Source organism: Lynx rufus, unplaced genomic scaffold (assembly GCF_022079265.1).
Source record: "Lynx rufus isolate CCGP_SWC_20201006 ecotype Redwood Valley unplaced genomic scaffold, mLynRuf1.p SCAF_2, whole genome shotgun sequence".
Lineage (NCBI taxonomy): Eukaryota > Metazoa > Chordata > Mammalia > Carnivora > Felidae > Lynx > Lynx rufus.
This window is the reverse complement of record NW_025814834.1, coordinates 210,078,271-210,096,382: the sequence shown is the minus strand read 5'-3', so window position 1 is coordinate 210,096,382 and position 18,112 is coordinate 210,078,271.

Genomic DNA, 18,112 nt, shown 5'->3' with positions numbered 1-18,112 from the left:
TCTCATGGTTCGTGGGTTCGAGCCCCGTGTCGGGCTCTGTGCCCATACTGGGAACCTGCTTGGCATTCTCTCTCGACCTCTCTCTCTGCCCCTCCCCTCCTCCTCCTCCCCACCCCCCCCCCTGCTCAATGTCTCTCTCTCTCTCTCTTTCTCACAAAATAAATACAAATGAAACTTTAAAAATAAATATGTAAATAAACTCTTTAAGAAAAGTCTTAGGGCCACCTGGCTGGCTCAGAGGAGCATGTGCCTCTTGATCTCAGGGCCCCGAGTTCGAGCTCCACGTTGGGTGTAGAGATTGCTTAAATAAACAACAACAAAAAAAAAAGTGAAATTTTTGAATTGTGGGAAAATACACCTAACATAAAATATACCGCTTAAACCAGTTTTTTTTTTAATGTTTATTTATTTTTAAGGCAGAGAGAGAGCATGAGCAGGGGAGGGGCAGAGAGAGAGACACACACACAGAATCTGAAGCAGGCTCCAGGCTCCGAGCTGTCAGTACAGAGCCCGACGCGGCGCTCGAACTCTCGAACCACGAGATCATGACCTGAGCCGAAGTCCGACGCTCAACCGACTGAGCCACCCAGACGCCCCGTGGTGATGTTTCTTGAAAGTCTTTTTTTAGATATGAAAACAATACGGAGCATCGGCGAAGGAAAAGTAGGAAAGTACAGGAAAGGAGGGGAAAGGCCAGCCGATGACCCACGACTTTGTAAAATAAATAAATAAATAAATAGATAGCTAAAATAAAATAAAATTTCTTTTTTCCCCCATTTATAGCAGAGCTTTTGGGAACCATCCAAGCCAGCTGCTGTGTTTCACCCCCAGGGGCTCCAGCGAGAGAAGCTGATAAAAGGTCATCAGGAACCTGGCCGGCCAGGACCCTGACGCTAACTAGACCTAAGTGAAGGCATTTTCCTGACCAGTGAACAGTGGGCCTTGTGTTAACCAGCCGAATACAGACCTGGGGCCTCCCCGCGCGGCTCCCAGAGCCTGGTTTCCAGGTGCCGTGGGCGCAACTTGGCGAATCCCTTTCCAGCACAGAAGGCCGCTGACTCTGCCCTTGGGAACCCATGGGCGTGTTTCTCCTCTGCCCTGCCTTCCCTGGCCTCGTCAGCTAGCAATCAGCCAGGTAGTTTTGTTCTTCCTCTGATGGCCTTTATTTATTTATTTTTAACACAACCAGCTACCATTTTGGTGGATTCTGGGGGTTTTTTTGGGGGGGAGGGGGGGTTATATCTTCAGGGATCAAGGAGCAGCTGCTATACCTAAGGGACCAGAGCGCTGGGTCTGGGAAACAATTGAATTCCTGCCCCCAAGGAATCTAAATGCTAATCACAGGCCGGTTTTTTTGGTTTTTTTTTTTTTTTTTTTTTGGCCCCAAAAGAGAACTGGCAAACAAAGACCAGCTTTGAGAAGTCATCATAATTAGAGCTACCATTGCTCATGGTTCTTTTCTAGGGACAATTGGGTACTTAACACACATTCATTTTTTTAAGACTTTTTTTTAATGTTTATTTGTTTTTAAGAGAGAAGGAGAGACAGAGCCTGAGCAGGGGAGGGGCAGAGAGAGAAGGAGACACAGAACTCGAAGCCGGTTCCAGGCTCTGAGCGGTCAGCACAGAGCCCGACTCGGGGCTCGAACTCACAGACCGCGAGATCGTGACCTGAGCCAAGGTCGGACACTTAACCGACTGAGTCACCCAGGCGCCCCTCACACACGTTATTTTATTCCTTCTTGGGAGCAGGCCTTGTTCCTTCCCGCCGAGGGAAGCTCAGAGGTGAGTGGATTAGCTTCAGCTCACACAGTTGATCTGCGGGAAAGCCTAGATAATGCCAATTTATAACTATTATTGTTACTATTATTATAGCTAGCATGCATTGAGCACTTACTAGGTGCGGGCAAAGACTCATGTACTCTGTCTATAATTTTATGAAACCCTCCTTAGAGCGCTATGAGGTGGCTATTTTTATCATCATCTGTCCATCTTTCAGGTGACCAAACTGAGGAACAGTCTCTCACAGCAGGCTACCTAGACCGTGGGGGAGCCAGGACTCGAACCGGGGTCTTCCACACCACCCATCGTTAACCTTCAGCCCACCCTGCCCCCTGACCTCTGACTGGCTTACTGAGTCACAGCCACCGCGTCCGTGGACGACGTTAGCAATCGCTTTACGGGCAGACTTGGGAGCCGGGGTTTGAAATGATCCCATCAGGTCGCAGGCAGGGGCTGGGACAGAGGGCCTGTGGGGTTTGTCTGCTATCCCCGCAGACCACGCCACCTCTCCCGAGAAATGAGAGTGGCACCGGCCCCCGCCCCTCCCCCGCCCCCCCCCCCCTTCCCGGGTGACACGTTATCTTTGGCAGAATCTGAGAGACTGTGTGCGTTTAGTTCACAGGCATTTGCAAGTTTGGCCACAATCTCTGCTCGGGACTGGTGAAAACACAGGCCCCCATATGCGAATTTTATGTCTGCTTTCTCATTAAGAGAAGTTTTAGCTCCTTTTTTTTTGGAAACAGCTTTTTGTACCTTCCAGGCTGGCTGTGAAGTTAACCCTTTGCTCTACGCATCCCTCTTTTTAAAATGGGATCTTTTCGGGGCGCCTGGGTGGCTCAGTCAGTTAAGCCTCCGACTTCGGCTCAGGGCGTGATCTCACAGTTGGTGAGTCTGAGCCCCCGCCTCGGGCTCTGTGCTGACAGCTCGCAGCCTGGAGCCTGCTTCGGATGCTGTGTGTGTGTGTGTGTGTGTGTGTGTGTGTGTGTGTATGTCTCTCTCTCTCTCTGCCCCTCCTCTTCTCGCTCTCTCTCTCTCTCAAAAATAAACATTAAAACCATAATAATAAAATGGAATCTTTCCTTTGTCCCCGAGCCCCCCCCCCATCTGTTTTTCCTTAAGACTCCTCTTTTCATTGAGGTATAATTTGCATACAATGAAAGTCTGAGCTAAATCGCAGCAGCCCTGCAGCTCAGTGCCTGGCCCTTGGGTTAGTTAGGCACCTGTGTCTCCAGGGACCCTGGGGAAGAGGGACACCCCCTCTTGGCGGTAAGAGCGGAGCAGTGAGAGAATAGGTCGTTTCTCAGGGTGGGGACCCCGTGAGAGATGGGAGTGGCCAGCGGGGGGCCTTTCCAGCGATGGGAGATGCGGTCGAGGAGGACCCGAGCCTAGCTCTTCAGGAGTGTGTGTGTCCGTGTGTGTCTGTGTTTGCAAAGCCCAACTGCGACAATGTGCGCTGCTGAAGAAGCAAAAATAACACCGGACACTTGTGATCTGAGATGACGGCGGTCGGGGACTCTTACAATAATACAGAGACATGCGAGCGAGCTCTGAATACCCCACGGGCAGCTGCGCAGATCGAGGGGGCCCGAACAGTGTTTAAAAACATTTTTTTTAACGGTTTATTCATTTTTAAGACAGAGAGAGACAGAGCATGAGCAGGGGAGGGCAGAGGGAGAGGGAGACACAGAATCCGAAGCGGGCTCCAGGCTCCGAGCTGTCAGCACAGAGCCCGACGCGGGGCTCGAACTCACGAACCGTGAGATCATGACCTGAGCCGAAGTCAGACGCTTAACCAACTGAGCCACTCAGGTGCCCCTCTTACTTTTTTTTAATGCTTATTTTTGCGAGAGAGAGAGTGAGTGGAGGAGGGGCAGAGAGGGAGAGAGAATCCCAGGTAGGCTCCAAACTGTTAGCATAGAGCCTGACACAGGGCTGGAACTCACAAACCATGAGATCGTGGCCTGAGCCGAAGTCAGATGCTCAACTGGCTGAGCCACCCAGGTGCCCCCTGAAGAGAGTTTCTTTATCAGCGCCCCTGCCAGGAGGGGGAGGCTTCCCTGATTTACTCAGGGCATGTATTTGCCCGAGACCCAGATCGGGGAGACAGACCTAGCACGTTTTTAGGGAACAGGGTGACCCCATTTGCAAATTAGTTTGGGGGGGGAAGGCTGGGAGGCAACGATGGGGGGGGAGGGGCAAGGAGAAGGGCAAAATCCAAAGGTTGTCATTCAGGGTGAAGGTGACTGTCTCTGCATTAATTTGATCTTGCTTTCCTTTAGACGCTTGCCCTAGCATTCCATCCTTCCAAAGAGCTACCCTTTGAAGTTTTCCTTTTCCCAATATTTTCTGAGCACTGGCTGAACCGTCACCATTCCTGCCACTGGGGATAGAGCAGGGACCGGTTGCAGACAAAGACCCTGCCCTTCTGGGGCTTCTGTTCGATCGAAGGGAGACAGACATCCAGCAAGGCAAGGAGGTGAATTGTGATGTCTGTTAAAGGAGGAGGGTCCCATAGAGCAGGGAAGGGGAGAGAGTGTGCCAGTTGGAAAATTTACACTTACAGATGGGGTGGGCAGGGGAGCTTTCACTGGGAAGGAGGCATTCTGGCGAGGGAGCTAGCTGGGAGACAGGAGGCTACCGGGGGGACAGGGGGCGGGGGAAACACTGGGCAGAGAGAAAAGCAGGTGCAAAGGCCCTGAGGTAGGTAAATGCCGACTGTATCCAGGATCTGTGGGCAAGGAGGCTGGTGTGGCCAGAGTGGAGGGAGAGAGGTGAGGAAATGAGGTGGGAGGGGTCAGGGGTTTAGGGGAGGTCATACAGGGTCTCAGCTGGAGACCTGAGGGCACTGAGTAGATGGGGGACACGATTCTTCTTTTTAAAAATGGACTACTTTGCTCTCTCTGTGTCGAGAAGGAGCCAAGAGACACAGCAGGGAAATCAGGATTCCCGTGTGACAATCCAAGTGAGCCACGAGCATGGCAAGAAATGGTTGTTTTCAGATGTGTTCTGAAGGTGGGGCCGCTGGATTCATTGATTGCGGGGTGCGGGAGCAAAACACAAAGGTGACTATAATTTTCAGCCTAAGCACGGAGTCACTGTCATCAGAGGAGAGGGGAGACCCACGGGGTAGAAGCAGGTTGGAGTGGTGGGGGAGGGCAGCGGATGAGAAGAGGGGACCCCTGGGGAGCTCAGTTTGGGACACGTTGACCTGCGATGCCACGGGACGTCCACGTGGAGACGGGAGCAGGCCGCTGGCTCCGAGCGCGGAGTTGGGAAGAGGTCTGGCCTGGACGCGGAGTCACGTGAGTCGTTCGCTTCAGCGCAGGCGCATCATTAGAGCCTCGAAACCACATAGGATCTCCGAGGGAACAGCGGCTCAGATGGTATCTAGACAGCTGCTCGCAGCTTCGCCAGCTCAGGGCTCACATTTCACAGGAGAAAAAGTGAGGTCCAGAGAGGGGAGGTTTCTGGTCCGAGGTTGCACAGCCAGCTGATGGCAAAATTAGGAATAAGACTTTGATTCCCCGGTTGCCAAGGTCGGCGTCCTTTCCTGCATCCAGCTTCTGAGTGCCTTTTTTTTTTTTCCTTTAAATGTCTATTTCCTTATTTTTGAAAGAGAGAGCAGGGGAGGGGCAGAGAGAGCGGGAGAGAGAGAATCCCAAGCAGGCTCCACACTGTCAGCATGGACCCCGAGGTGGGGCTCGATCCCATGAACCGCAAGATCGTGACCTGAGCTGAAATCAAGAGTAGGACGCGGGGCGCCTGGGTGGCGCAGTCGGTTAAGCGTCCGACTTCAGCCAGGTCACGATCTCGCGGTCCGGGAGTTCAAGCCCCGCGTCAGGCTCTGGGCTGATGGCTCAGAGCCTGGAGCCTGTTTCCGATTCTGTGTCTCCCTCTCTCTCTGCCCCTCCCCCGTTCATGCTCTGTCTCTCTGTCCCCAAAAAATAAATAAAAAACGTTGAAAAAAAAATTAAAAAAAAAAAAAAAGAGTAGGACGCTTAACCGACTGAGCCACTCAGGGGCCCCTCTTAGTGCCTTTTTGTGATGAGTAAGGCTCACGGGGCTCTAACCCTTTGCCATCTGACCATGAGGTCGCCAGAGAGCGGGGATGGCCTCCCCCCGCCACGTGGCCGTCGAGGGCATTAGGACTTCTGCTCCTTGCTCCCCAGTCCCATCTATGCCGCCTCCTCCAGGAAGCCATTCTCTCAAGCCCGCGTCACCTGCTCCTTCATTTGTCTTCTGCCCATGTCACCAGACTCCGGGCTCTGGGTCTTTGCCACTTTGTGTCCCATCGCCCAGGGGTCAGCAGCTGGCGGTGACGGCGAGCCTCTCCTTGCCCAGATCCTGCTCAGCTTCCTCTGAATCCTTCCCCGTGAGGTGCTGACCTCTGGGTTTCCACGTTCCAGCGTCTCTGCACTGTCCTGCGTCCTCTGCAAGAACCCCGCTGAACCGGCTCAGCCAGGAGCCCTCATTCGCCACGTCTGATCACCCCCCATGTCTGATGGGGTTCCTCACGCCCCGCCACCGCCCTGGGGACGTCTGGTCACCCTGGCCTGCCTTCAGTGGGACTCCAACTAGGTGGGTGTGTGATAGGGCGATTTAGAATAAGAAATGCATTTGGTCTTCCTCCGGTTCTGGCCCGGAGACCCTGAAACCCTCGCAATTTCCTATAGAAGAGCCATCGTCAGGGGCATCTTTTGTTGTGATATTTACTTCTGTCCTCAGTTCCTGAAATGGCTTGGTCTTCTGTTACCTGTGACAGGTGCCTTTCGGCCACCCCTGAGTTTATGTTACTGATGTGGGTTTTGGAAAGGCCCTGAGATGGGGGCTGGGTGCTGGGAGAAACTAACAAGCTTGGAGGCTTCCGACGTTCAGCCCTGCCCGCAGGACCTCGGGGTGGGGAGAGGGGCTGGAGAAGGCGTTCAATCACCTATGGCCAATGTTTTCATCCATCCTAATGTAATGGAGCCTCCATTAAACCCCCAAAGGTCAGGGCTCAGGGTCCCGAGATTCAGAGAGCTTCTGGGTTGGTGGGTGTGGAGGTGCTGGGGGGGGGATGGCCCCTGGGGGGGGGAGGGTGGGCTCAGAAGCTCCTCCCCTTCCCGTACACCCTGCCCCATGCCCCCTCCCTCCTATCCTGCTCTTCCCAAGCCACATCCTGTGATCACTCAGCGATCGAGTACGTCACGTTCTGTGAGTTCTGTGAGCGAATTAACCCAACCCGAGGAGGGGGTGGGGAACCTCCAACCTGCAGCCAGCCGGGCCGGGGGTGCAGGTGACAACCTGGCCCGCGGTTGGCTTTTGAAGCGGGGGCAGTCTTTTAGGACGGAGCCCTGCCCGGATCTGAACCATCCAGGATCTGATGCCATCCAGGTAGATAGCGTCGGAACGAGGTACGTCGCAGGACGCGTGGCTGGTGTCTCCCACACGTTTGGTGCCCCGAGCCCAGAAGTGTTCGGAAGGAAGACAAGTGTGCCCTCTTCCTTCATTGTTGCTTAAGCCAGAATCCCGCCTCCACCCCTGCCGCCCCCCGCCCCCCCCCCACCCCCGATGTTTCCTCTTGGAAACTCTCCATCCATCCACACCCACCGTGCTCCTTGTCTTTGCCTGCCCACCTTCCCTCGCTGGGTCCCTTGCTTGAGCCCAGTCTCTGTCCCCTCCTGCAGAGTCCCCTGCAACGGGACCCTCCGTTCACGGCCGTAGTGCCCCCGAGTCAAGCCTGCCTTGCTGCCCTTTGACAAGTGCCATGACTAATTTTTTTTCTTTTACAGGAGAAACCGCCTTGTAGGGGGTAATGTCTCTCCGTGACCGTCTCCTTGAGGGAAGAAGTAACCTCTTTGGGGGCGGGACCCACGTGCTTTGCCGTTTCTGTCAACGGTGCCAGGCCGAGCCCGGCACTGGGGACGCGTAAGTGACGCGGGAGGGTTTGGAAGGCGGCGGGCGGGTGGCCCTGACCGGTCGGATCTCATGCCCCACAGTCTTGACTTTGGGATGACATATCTAAGGCCGGAGGTAAAGGAGGAGACGTCCAGTGGTTTTCTCCGAGCTGAGGGCCAAGAAATGGGTGCGAGGGTGGGGATCTTTGCCTCTCGTTGTGGATAAACCCGGAGAAACTTGTCTTCACTCGGAACCGTTCTCTTCGCCAAGGATCCTTCCTCCCCACTTAGCTCCTGAAAATGGCCCCTGGGTGTGCAAATAGCCTTCGCAGTGCAGAGTGTTCAGGCCCTCCTGACATTGGGGGCCGGGTGGGTCTTCTTCGTGGGGGCCATCGTGCTACGTGGCACAGCCTCCCTGGCCCCCACCCGCTAGGTGCCGGTAACATCTGCCCCTCCCACCTGACCACCAAACGTCTCCAGACACCTGCCAGATGTTCCCTGGGAGCACGATCGCCTCCCCCCCCCCCCCCAGCTGAGCACCACGGAGTTACTGTTAGGGATTATTTTCATCTGTGGCAGCAGGAAGGGGGGGCTGGAGTGAGGCCCCGATGGGGGAGGTGACCAGAACCAGATGTGTAGCTTTGATCGCTACCCTGAAACCCACTTTATGGGCACGTGTTTCCTATCTAGAGGGTTTTTTTTTTTTCCAGAGAGAGCTTTTTTTTCCCCCACTGTTATAAACTCTCAGTGGGGTACGGGGGGCCCCGAGAGACTTACCTGGCTCCCCCTATACCGTTGAAGGGGCCGACCAGAGAGCGATGTCGCGGTTGATGAAGACGGATCCAAATCTCCCCAGGGAAGGGGAAGGAGGGCGAGTCTGGCATCCGATCCTGGCCCGGCAGAAGATGGCCGTGTGACCTCCAGCTCGCCGTTAGCCTCTCTGAGCCCTGAGGTTCCGAGGCACCCAGGGATGGGAGGTGCCCAGAAGGCAGCGCGCGTGTGGCCCGTCGTCGGCTGGCCCCGTAGAGGCTAACTCTCCGTTTTAGCTCCGAACGGCGATGCCGAGCCTGGCCGCCTAATGGCCTCATGATGTTGAACTCTGCAGAGACAAAACCAAACGTCAAGGTCGTTCCCCCCACGCAGGTGTGAGGGCGAATTCACGTCGGGTGGTTATGCTGTGCGGGCAGCACTGGGAGCCAGGAAGGAGGAAGGAGCAAAGGGCTGGGATCCGGAGACGTCCTCTGTTGACTTCTTGCTTGGTGCCGGACCCGCTCCAGTGTTCCTCCGAAGTTTGACGTTTTCTTGCAAATGTCTGGGGAAGATTAAAGAAGCACGCGCCCGAGCGAGCACGAACGCACGCGCGGTAAGAGGCTCGTCTGCTCAATTCTGCCTTCGTTGCTTACAGTGCGTTGTGCCCCCGGGGCCCCCGCAAACCCCTAAAACACCTCTCTCGGGGGTGGGGGCGGGGTGGGGGCGGGGTGGGGGCGTCTGCAGGTGGCCCCGTGGCCCTAGGAAGAGCGCACGTTGCTTTGAACAAGCAGCGGAGAGAGAGCAGGTTAGACCGCAACTTGACTCGCATGGATTGAGAGACGTGAGCCAGACACATCAAATAATTAGCCCCCAGGACTGGTCTGTGTGAGGCCTCTTCTCCTTTGCGTTCTTTTTTTTTTTTTTTAATTTTTTTTTCAACGTTTATTTATTTTTGGGACAGAGAGAGACAGAGCATGAACGGGGGAGGGGCAGAGAGAGAGGGAGACACAGAATCGGAAACAGGCTCCAGGCTCCGAGCCATCAGCCCAGAGCCTGACGCGGGGCTCGAACTCACAGACCGCGAGATCGTGACCTGGCTGAAGTCGGACGCTTAACCGACTGCGCCACCCAGGCGCCCCTTCTCCTTTGCGTTCTGATAAAGGGCCCAAGGTTCTAGTTTGTTCTGAAAGCTCCTGGATTTGAAAGGCTGAAAAGCCAAACCCTTCCTTCCCTCCTCCCTCCCCTCTTCCTTCCTTCCTTCCTTCCTACCTTCTTTCCTTCCTTCCTTCCCTCCCTCCCTCCCTTTCTTCCTCCCCTCCCTTCTTCCTTCCTTCCTCCCCTCCCTCCTTCCTTCCTTCCTTCCCTCCCTCCTTTCCTTCCTTCCCTCACTTCCCTCCCTCCCTCCCTCCCTTCCTCCTTCCTTCCTTCCTTCCTTCCTTCCTTCCTTCCCTCCCTCCCTCCCTTTCTTCCTCCCCTCCCTTCTTCCTTCCTTCCTTCCCTCCCTCCTTCCTTCCTTCCTTCCTTCCCTCCCTCCTTCTTTCCTTCCTTCCCTCCCTCCCTCCCTCCCTTCCTCCTTCCTTCCTTCCTTCCTTCCCTCCCTCCTTCTTTCCTTCCTTCCCTCCCTTCCTTCCCTCCCTCCCTTCTTCCTTCCTTCCTCCCCTCCCTTCTTCCTTCCTTCCTCCCCTCCCACCTTCCTTCCTTCCTTCCTTCCTTCCTTCCTTCCCCTCCTTCTTTCCTTCCTTCCCTCCCTTCCTTCCCTCCCTCCCTCCCTCCCTTCCTCCTTCCTTCCCTTCCTTCCTTCCTTCCCTCCCTCCCTTTCTTTCCTCCCCTCCCTTCTTCCTTCCTTCCCTCCCTTTCTTCCCTCCCTCCCTCCCTCCCTCCTTCCTCCCTCTCCCTCCTTCCCTCTCATCTCCCTTCTTTCCTTCTGTCCGTCCATCCAATGGTATTATCCAGGCAAACCCTTCCTGCCCCCAACTAGTTCAGTGCAACCTACCCAATCTCCATGCAGGTGAACCTTTAAATCAATCGCATGCCCGGGACACAATTTACATTTTAATGCACGAGATGTGTGTCACTATCGGGTAGAGTCCCAAGTTACCTTAGAGGCCAGAAACGGGTAGGCAGGCAGCCAGTCGAGACTCTCATGACATTTCGGTCTTTCGTGATTTTTCCCTACACTCCTTATCGTCTTCCCGCTTCGCTTTTACCCCTGCTCTCTCTGGTCCAGCCGCCCGGCCTCCTCCTGCCCCTTGGACAGGCTAAGCTCCTGCCTCAGAGATGTTGCCCTTGCTGTCCCATCTGGCTAGAATGTGCTGCTCCCACATACCCGAGTTCCTCCAAGCCCTCATCGCCCTCGGTCTCCGCTCAGATGTCACCTCCTCCAGGCAGCCGAAACAAAAGTGCCAGCCACGCCTGTCCCCTTCTCTGCTGTCTCTCTCTCCCCAGCACTTACTGGCACATTCTGTACTTCCTCCTAACCCGCAGGAGCCTGTCTCCCGCTCTGCACGGTTGTGGCCAGAAGGAAGGCGTGACTGCTGGGTCCCCGGCAGTAGGAATTCCGCTAGCTTTAGAAGGGGAAAGGAGCTTACGATCTTTTTGGCACTCCATCGTTGCAAGGACAAGGAAACCAAGGAGGGGGGGGAGAAGAGCTCGTCACCCCCTTGCAGTGGGTCCAGCTCAGGGCCAGGCAGTGGGAAGGAGTGGGGACACCTGTGTTCCAGAACCTGCTGCTGCCGGACTGAGTCCTTGCTCTGGGAGCCTGGGCCAAGTTCCTCCTGTCTCCGGGTCTGGAGCGCAGGTGCGCCCCGCTGGTGCTCTGTGGGAGGATGGAGAATGGTCCAGCGGGGTGACCCTGCAGCGAGTGTCAGCATGTTACTAGGAACCCACAAAATCGTGATATAGGGCCACACGGTTCTCAGAATGCAGGCCAGCCTGTGTGCTTGTAAGCTCACCTGCTTTTTTTTTTTAAGTTTATTTATTTTGGTGTGGGGGGGGAGGGGGCACAGAGAGAGGGAGAGGGAGAATCCCCAGCAGGCTCTGCACTGTCAGCGCAGAGCCCAACGCGGGGCTCGAACTCACAAACTGTGAGACCGTGGCCCGAGCCGAAATCAAGTCGGACGCTTAAACGACTGAGTCACCCAGGCACCCCTCACCCGGTTTGTGAAGGGAACTAGCAGGGAGTTGGTTTGGGGGAGTCCGGATCGGAGCAGGACTCTCAGGGATGGCTCAGAGCGGTGGTCCTCTGAGCTGCATCTGGGGGTCGATCATCTGCGTTTCCAACAAGTTCCCAGGCGGCCAGATCGCGGCCCAGCACCTACTTCTCTCTGCCTTTGCTGACTGAGGCTCCCTCCAACTTGTGGTTCCCGTTTCTGCCTGCTCCGCCCGAGCAGCGCCTTCCTCCACCTCCCCCACCCGACCGGGATTTCCTCTTCTGTCCTCAGGCTCGAGGAGCCTGATGAAGGGCTGGAACTCACGAACCTTGAGACCATGACCTGAACTGAAACCAGGAGTCCAGCTTTTCAGGGTGGCCCTTGCCGGTGGCTCTGGCCGCTCGAACCTAAACGGTTTTGGCCTCAGTGAATTGCATTTCTGAATCAGGCTACCCATCTCTCGATGTAGGACACCTCCTCCAGGAAGCCTTTCTAGACCACCCGGTCTTGGTCGGGTATTACTCCCGAGTCCTGTGCTTACCCCTCTCTTAAACGGTCCATTTCCCGTCAGGGGACTGCGCGCCCATCAGGGAAGGGATCATGCCCTTAATGGGCTCAACATCCCTAGTCCTCTTGGTGTCCTTTTCGCCGAGGCCAGCAGAGGGCGCCTCAGCTCCACGATTCCGCCCCTGCCCTCAGGAGGCATCTGGACAAAGGTGAGGGGCTTCCCTTGCTGTTTGGAAACCAGGTCACCTGTGGTTAAGAGCCCAGGACTCGGCCCATACATTCCTAACTGTGTGATCTTGGGTCTGGCGATTTGCCCCTCAGACCCTCCATTTTTCTCTTCTACAAACTGGCTATAATAACGCCCCTAAGGATTTTGTATTTAACAAAATGATCATGTGAAACCCTTAGCCCCGCCTGGGTCAGGATTCGTGAGTCCGCCACCGACTAGCTTGGTGACCACGAACTCGTGACGTCACCTCTCTGTGCCTCAGTTTTCTCATCTGTGGTATGGGGATAATTTTAACCACCCCTCCCATAGGGCAGTTGTGAAAATTGAGACGATACATGTAAAACACCCAAGAACAGTGTGGGGCATGTGGTTGTGCTATATTATAATTTCCCTTTATTGTTATTATTACCTGGTGACGATGATCATACTCAAGGTCCGGGTTCACATTCCAGCTGATTGTGGCTCCAGAGGAAAGGCAGCTCCTCCCTGCCTTCCTACGCTCTCCCTGCTCCCCCAGACCTAATGCTCCTGATGGGGTCACGGTCTGGGTCCCAGCTTCTCCTGGGAAGGGTCGGTCGAGGCTTTTGGCCTGAGCTGGGGTGCCAGTGCGTCTGGAAACTCGGCTCCCCTGAGTCAGGCTGCAGCTCACGGCAGGAGCGGGAGACTGGGGGCCCCCGGGATGCCCCCATGCCTACCCCACCCTGAAACGAGACTGCCCTGATCCCCGGATGAGCCCTGCTCCCAGGGTTGGGAGGGGGAGACAGCGGGCAGCAGGGAGGCTGGGGGCCAGGTCAGCCTTCCAGCCAAACTGGGGGATGGGGGCGGGCTGAACTGTATGCTGCCTCCATTTACCTAAAGGAGACCAAAAAAATAAATAAATAAAAAATCCTTGTCTTCTCTTTCCCTCTCCGGGCAGGTTGGTAGAGAAACATCTCCATCAAGGACAAAAGTCCACATTTTGGAGCCTGAAGGTCTGGCTTTGAACCCTGACTTTACTTCCTACCGGCTGTGTGATATCGGGCACGCGAACGAACCTCTCTGAACCTCAGTTTCCTCGTAGTGATGCAGGGAGGGTCAAAAACGTGAAACACATGTTGTAGGTGTGTGTTTTGCCGTTGCTTTCGAGATTCTGTGTTGTCTTCAGCTAAACAACACAAGATTAGAGTTGACCCTTGAACAACGTGGGGGTTAGGGGCGCAGACACCCCGCACGGTGGAAAATCTGCGTACAACTTTTGATGCCCCCAAACTTTAACTCTTTCTAGCCTCCTGTTAACCAGAAGCCTTACTGATAATACAAGCCATCGATTAACACATATTTTGTGTGTTGTATGTATTATACGCTGTATTCTTACAATAAAGCAAGCCAGAGGAAAGAAAATGTTAAATCAAATGGGAGTGTGGAGGGCCGAGGGCAGACCGCCCCAAGATGGTCCACTGTGGCATGAAGATTCTTTTTTTAATTTTTTTAAGTTTATTTATTTTGAGAGACAGAGCGAGCAGGGGAGGGGCAGAGAGGGAGAGAGAGAATCCTAAGCAGGCTCTGTGCTGTAGAGCCCGATGCAGGGCTTGAACCTACAAACCGTTGAGATCATGACCTGAGCCGAAATCAAGAGTCGGACACTTAACGGACTGAGCCACTCAGGCGCCCCTGGCACGAAGGTTATTTTGAGCCGATGGCAATTGAGACCCTGAGGCCTCGAGAGAAATATTTGCCCCTCCCTTAACTACACAGAAGCATGTAAATTGGGGTCTTTCCCAGAAGCAGGGCTATTATCAGAGACACATTTTATCTGAGTGACCCATCTATATGGCAGGAGAGACATCTAATTACCAAACATCTCCTCTTATCGCCCTGTGAGGTGCATTTCTTTCCTCCGAAGTCCCTGCCCCCTGCCCCCTTCTCTTTAGCTCAGAACGATGTGCGTATCTCATCGTGCCCGACTGTCTCTGCAATCTCCGTGTCTGTGTGGATTCCCCGTACGCACTCTATTAAATTTTATCTTCTCCCATTAATCTGTCTCAAGTCAATTTGATTCTTGGTCCAGCCGGAAGGACTCCGGAAGGGGGACGGGAGTTCTTGCTCCTCGACAGAGGAAAGGATACATTTATAGTGCTGTACTGTATCTATTGAGAAAAGAAATCCACATGGACGTTCCAAATCCGTGCAGTTCAAACCCATGTTGTTCAAGGATCCCGTGTAGATTCTCGCCACGAGCTGCGGGCCTGACCCCAAGCTTCACGTGCTCCTGTCTCTGAGTCGAGAGGTGGGGCTACTGCCCTCGGGACGAAGGGGAAGCCGCTCAGAACACTGGCCCTTTACGGTTGTGACTTTGGCAATGCCACATAGCAACACTGAGAGGTAGCATCATCATGCCCATTTGTAGGGAAGAAAACTGAGGCCCCAGGAGGTGGAATGACTTGCACAAGAGCCACATCTGTAAGACCAGGGGGTTCGGCAGCTGCCTCTGGGGTGGAGGAGGGGGCACAAGAATAGGAACCAAGTCTCACCCTTGACCCTGACCGCCATCCTGGTGTACTGCTCAGTGCACAATGCCAGGGGGCGCTGTGCACATTGCAGAACACTCCCGCTGCTCCCTGGCCCCCAGCGGAGCCGCAGCTGCGTCTGACTACCGATCTCTGTGAGGACAGTTCTGTGGGGACAGCACTGCGGCTGGTAATGACCAATTATGCTCATCACTGGCCTCTTGGGAAGCGGGCCCCCCTCCAAGCCGTTGGCTTCAGCACCCCCTCCAACTTGCTTTCTGTTTCTGCCATGTCTTGGGTGCGCCCCAGCTGTTTGGGCTGTGAATTTAATTCTCAGGATGACCCTGAGCTTGGCAGAAGGCAGGGCCAGTAGGAATCTAACACATCCGTGAGTGGCCGGGAAACTCGACGGAAATAAGCTGTGCCTCTAGGGTTCTCGGTGAGGCGCCTCCATCTTAGAGGCCTGAGCTGGAAAGGACAGAGGCTCAAGTTGAATACTGAGCAAGTGTGGATGATTCGGGGGCGGGGGGGGCGGGAGAGAGAGTAGGAGGCAGTAATAGTGAAGCGACAGGCCTGCATTCAAATCCTGGCCCAACCACCGTATAAGTGACCAAAACACCCACCACGCTCCGTTTCTCCCGGCGTCGTGGAGTCAGTTTTTCTACTCCTTGCCTCGACTGAAAGAACATGGTAGACAGAAGGACAAGTGACTTCTAAGTCAGGGGGTCAGGAGGTTCTGCCCGCTCGCACGTTCCTTCTCGGACCCTTGTGACCATCACGTGACACGAGCCTGTGGCCCATGAGGACCGTGTGGAGGACAGGATCCCGAGCACGCGCTTCCGAGACCAGCAGACGGCAGCCTTGTGAGCAAGCCAAGTCCAGCTGAGATCAACTCTGTGTAGTCCCGGCCAGAGGAACCGCACGGCTGACCGTGAGCTACGGTAGAGGCTTATCATCTTCAGCCATTAAATTTTTTCTTTTATTATGCGGCAAGCATTTGTTGAGACAGCCATTTATAGTTCAATGATCATGGTCAAATTGCTCACCCTCGCTGAGCCTCGATTTCCTTTCTTTTTAATTAAGATTTTTTTAATGTTTGTTCTTGAGGGAGAGACAGAGTGTGAGCGGGCGAGGGGCAGAGAGAGAGGGAGACACAGAACCCGAAGAGGGCTCCGGGCTCTGAGCCGTCAGCAGGGAGCCTGATGCGGGGCTCGAACTCAGAACCCCAAGATCAAGAGTCACGCGCTCCACCAACAGAGCCACCAGGCGCTCCTCTCCCAAATCTAAATGACGGAAACAACAAAGGACTGCTTCGGGTTGGGGACTCCGCTCATTGCGGTCAGGTAGAGTCCTAGGCTGGCGAAGTTCCCCGTCCTGAGCGGTGGGCTGGTGTGCCAGAGGGACCGGGCAGGGTCTCGCTCTGGCAGTTGAATGCTCCGCTCGGAGGTGACAAACAGGGCCCCTCCATTCCCAGCTGACTGCCCGCACCCGCCCGGGGTGTCAGGAGGTGCCAGCCTTCCTACCCGGAGAGAGAGCCGGAAATAATTGCTGAACAGCATTTGTACGCGTTTAGCTGTTGTTCTCTGCTTTTCAAGTCCGGGAAAACCGAAAGGGGAGTGAAAGCCATGCTCACAGACGGGATAATCGCAGCTCTGTTTATTGAGCACCTACTATGTGTCATTGAGGCCCCAGCCTTCGACGCGGGGCTCGAACTCATAAAGCGTGAGATCACGGCCTGAGCCGAAGTCAGTCGCTCAACCGACTGAGCCACCCAGGTGCCCCTGCAAAGCCATTTGCAACCCTCACCACCATCGCCTGCACTCTCAGTAGAGTGAATGCACCCACCTACCCTAGAGCTGTGTGAGCATTTCTTATGGAAACCTCTCCGCAGCCCTCTGTCATCATCCCCTTTTTACACAAGTGGAAACAGGTGCACAGAGAAGCTCAGTGTCCCGTCCAAGGTCACGCGGCTGGTGAAAGAACTGGGACTGGAGCCCGGGCAGCCTGGCCCGGGTGTTCACTGTTAACCTCTGTGCTATAAAGGGCTTTCACATCCTGGGGCTTGTCTGAGCTTCCCCGAAACACACACGTGCGTGCACACACGCACACACACACACACACACACACCCCAACACCACCCCCTGAGAGATGGGCAGTTTGGACTTCCTACTCCAACTCTCCAAGTGTGGGATCTGAAGCCTAGGGACACGTTCAGGGTTGTAGGACTGATCGCCTGGTTTCGAGAACAGTGCCCTTTCCACACCTGGGGGCTCGGGGAGAACGCGGTGTGGACGGTGGTGTTCCGATCAGCTGTTGCTGTGTAACGAACCGCCCCGAAACTTCATGGCAGGAGACAACCATTTTGTGGGGCTAAGAATAGACTCTGGAATCGGACGGGGTACAACGGGGCGGCTCGTCTCTGCTCTGTCATATCCGGGGCCCCAGAGGCTGAAAGAGTAAAAGCTGGGGGTGACTCAACAGCCGTTCCCTTCTTCCCTGTCTGGCAGTGGGTGCCAGACTCGGTCGGGCTGTTGACCAGAGCGTTGGCACACGACCCCTTCTCGTGGCCCTGGTGGCCTCGGGGTCGGCGGTGCCTCACGTCGTGGCTCCACAGGTGAGTGTCCCAGCCGACAAGGTGGAGGTCAGGTGGCCTTTTCTGACCCGGCATCGCTGGTGCCACGGCATCCTGTCGGCTTCGAACCAGCCACCAGCCTGCCCAGATTCAGGCCTGGACCCTGTCCCTCCATGACCAGAGAGCCAGAATTTGTGGACGTGGTTACAAACCATCAAGGCCGGCCCGAGGGCCATGAAAAGCTGGGACAGAGAACGTGGAGCTCCAATGGGCTTGGGCTGGAGGCTCTGATGAGCCCTGGCCCCCAGCGTCCCATCACCACCTCGTGGCCAAACTCTGGGTGCCTGTGGTCCTGCGAGCTTCCTGTCCTCGTTCTGGAGAACACGCCCCTGGTGGCCAGCAGGGGGCGCCCAATGCCCTTGTCCTTGGTGGGTTAGGAGGGGACGAGGGAGGATGACCCCGATAGCCTCTCTGGACACAGTCGCCCAGCAAGGAGCCCTGGAGGGGGCCCCAGCTGTGTCCATACCGCGTCGGTCCCGCCCCGCAGTCTCCGCGACACCCTGTTGATGGCTTTCCGGCTCTCCACCAGCTGTGCCAGCCCTTCAGCACCCCCTCGGGGAGCACCGTGGGCAGGGGGTTCGGCGCTGGTTTTGCGGCCGGCTGGATTGTGAGACCGAGCAAATCCCCCGCCTGGACTTGGGGTTTTCCAGACACCAGAGCAAGGGGGCTGGGCCACAGGATCCCCAAGTTTCCAGAACGCCA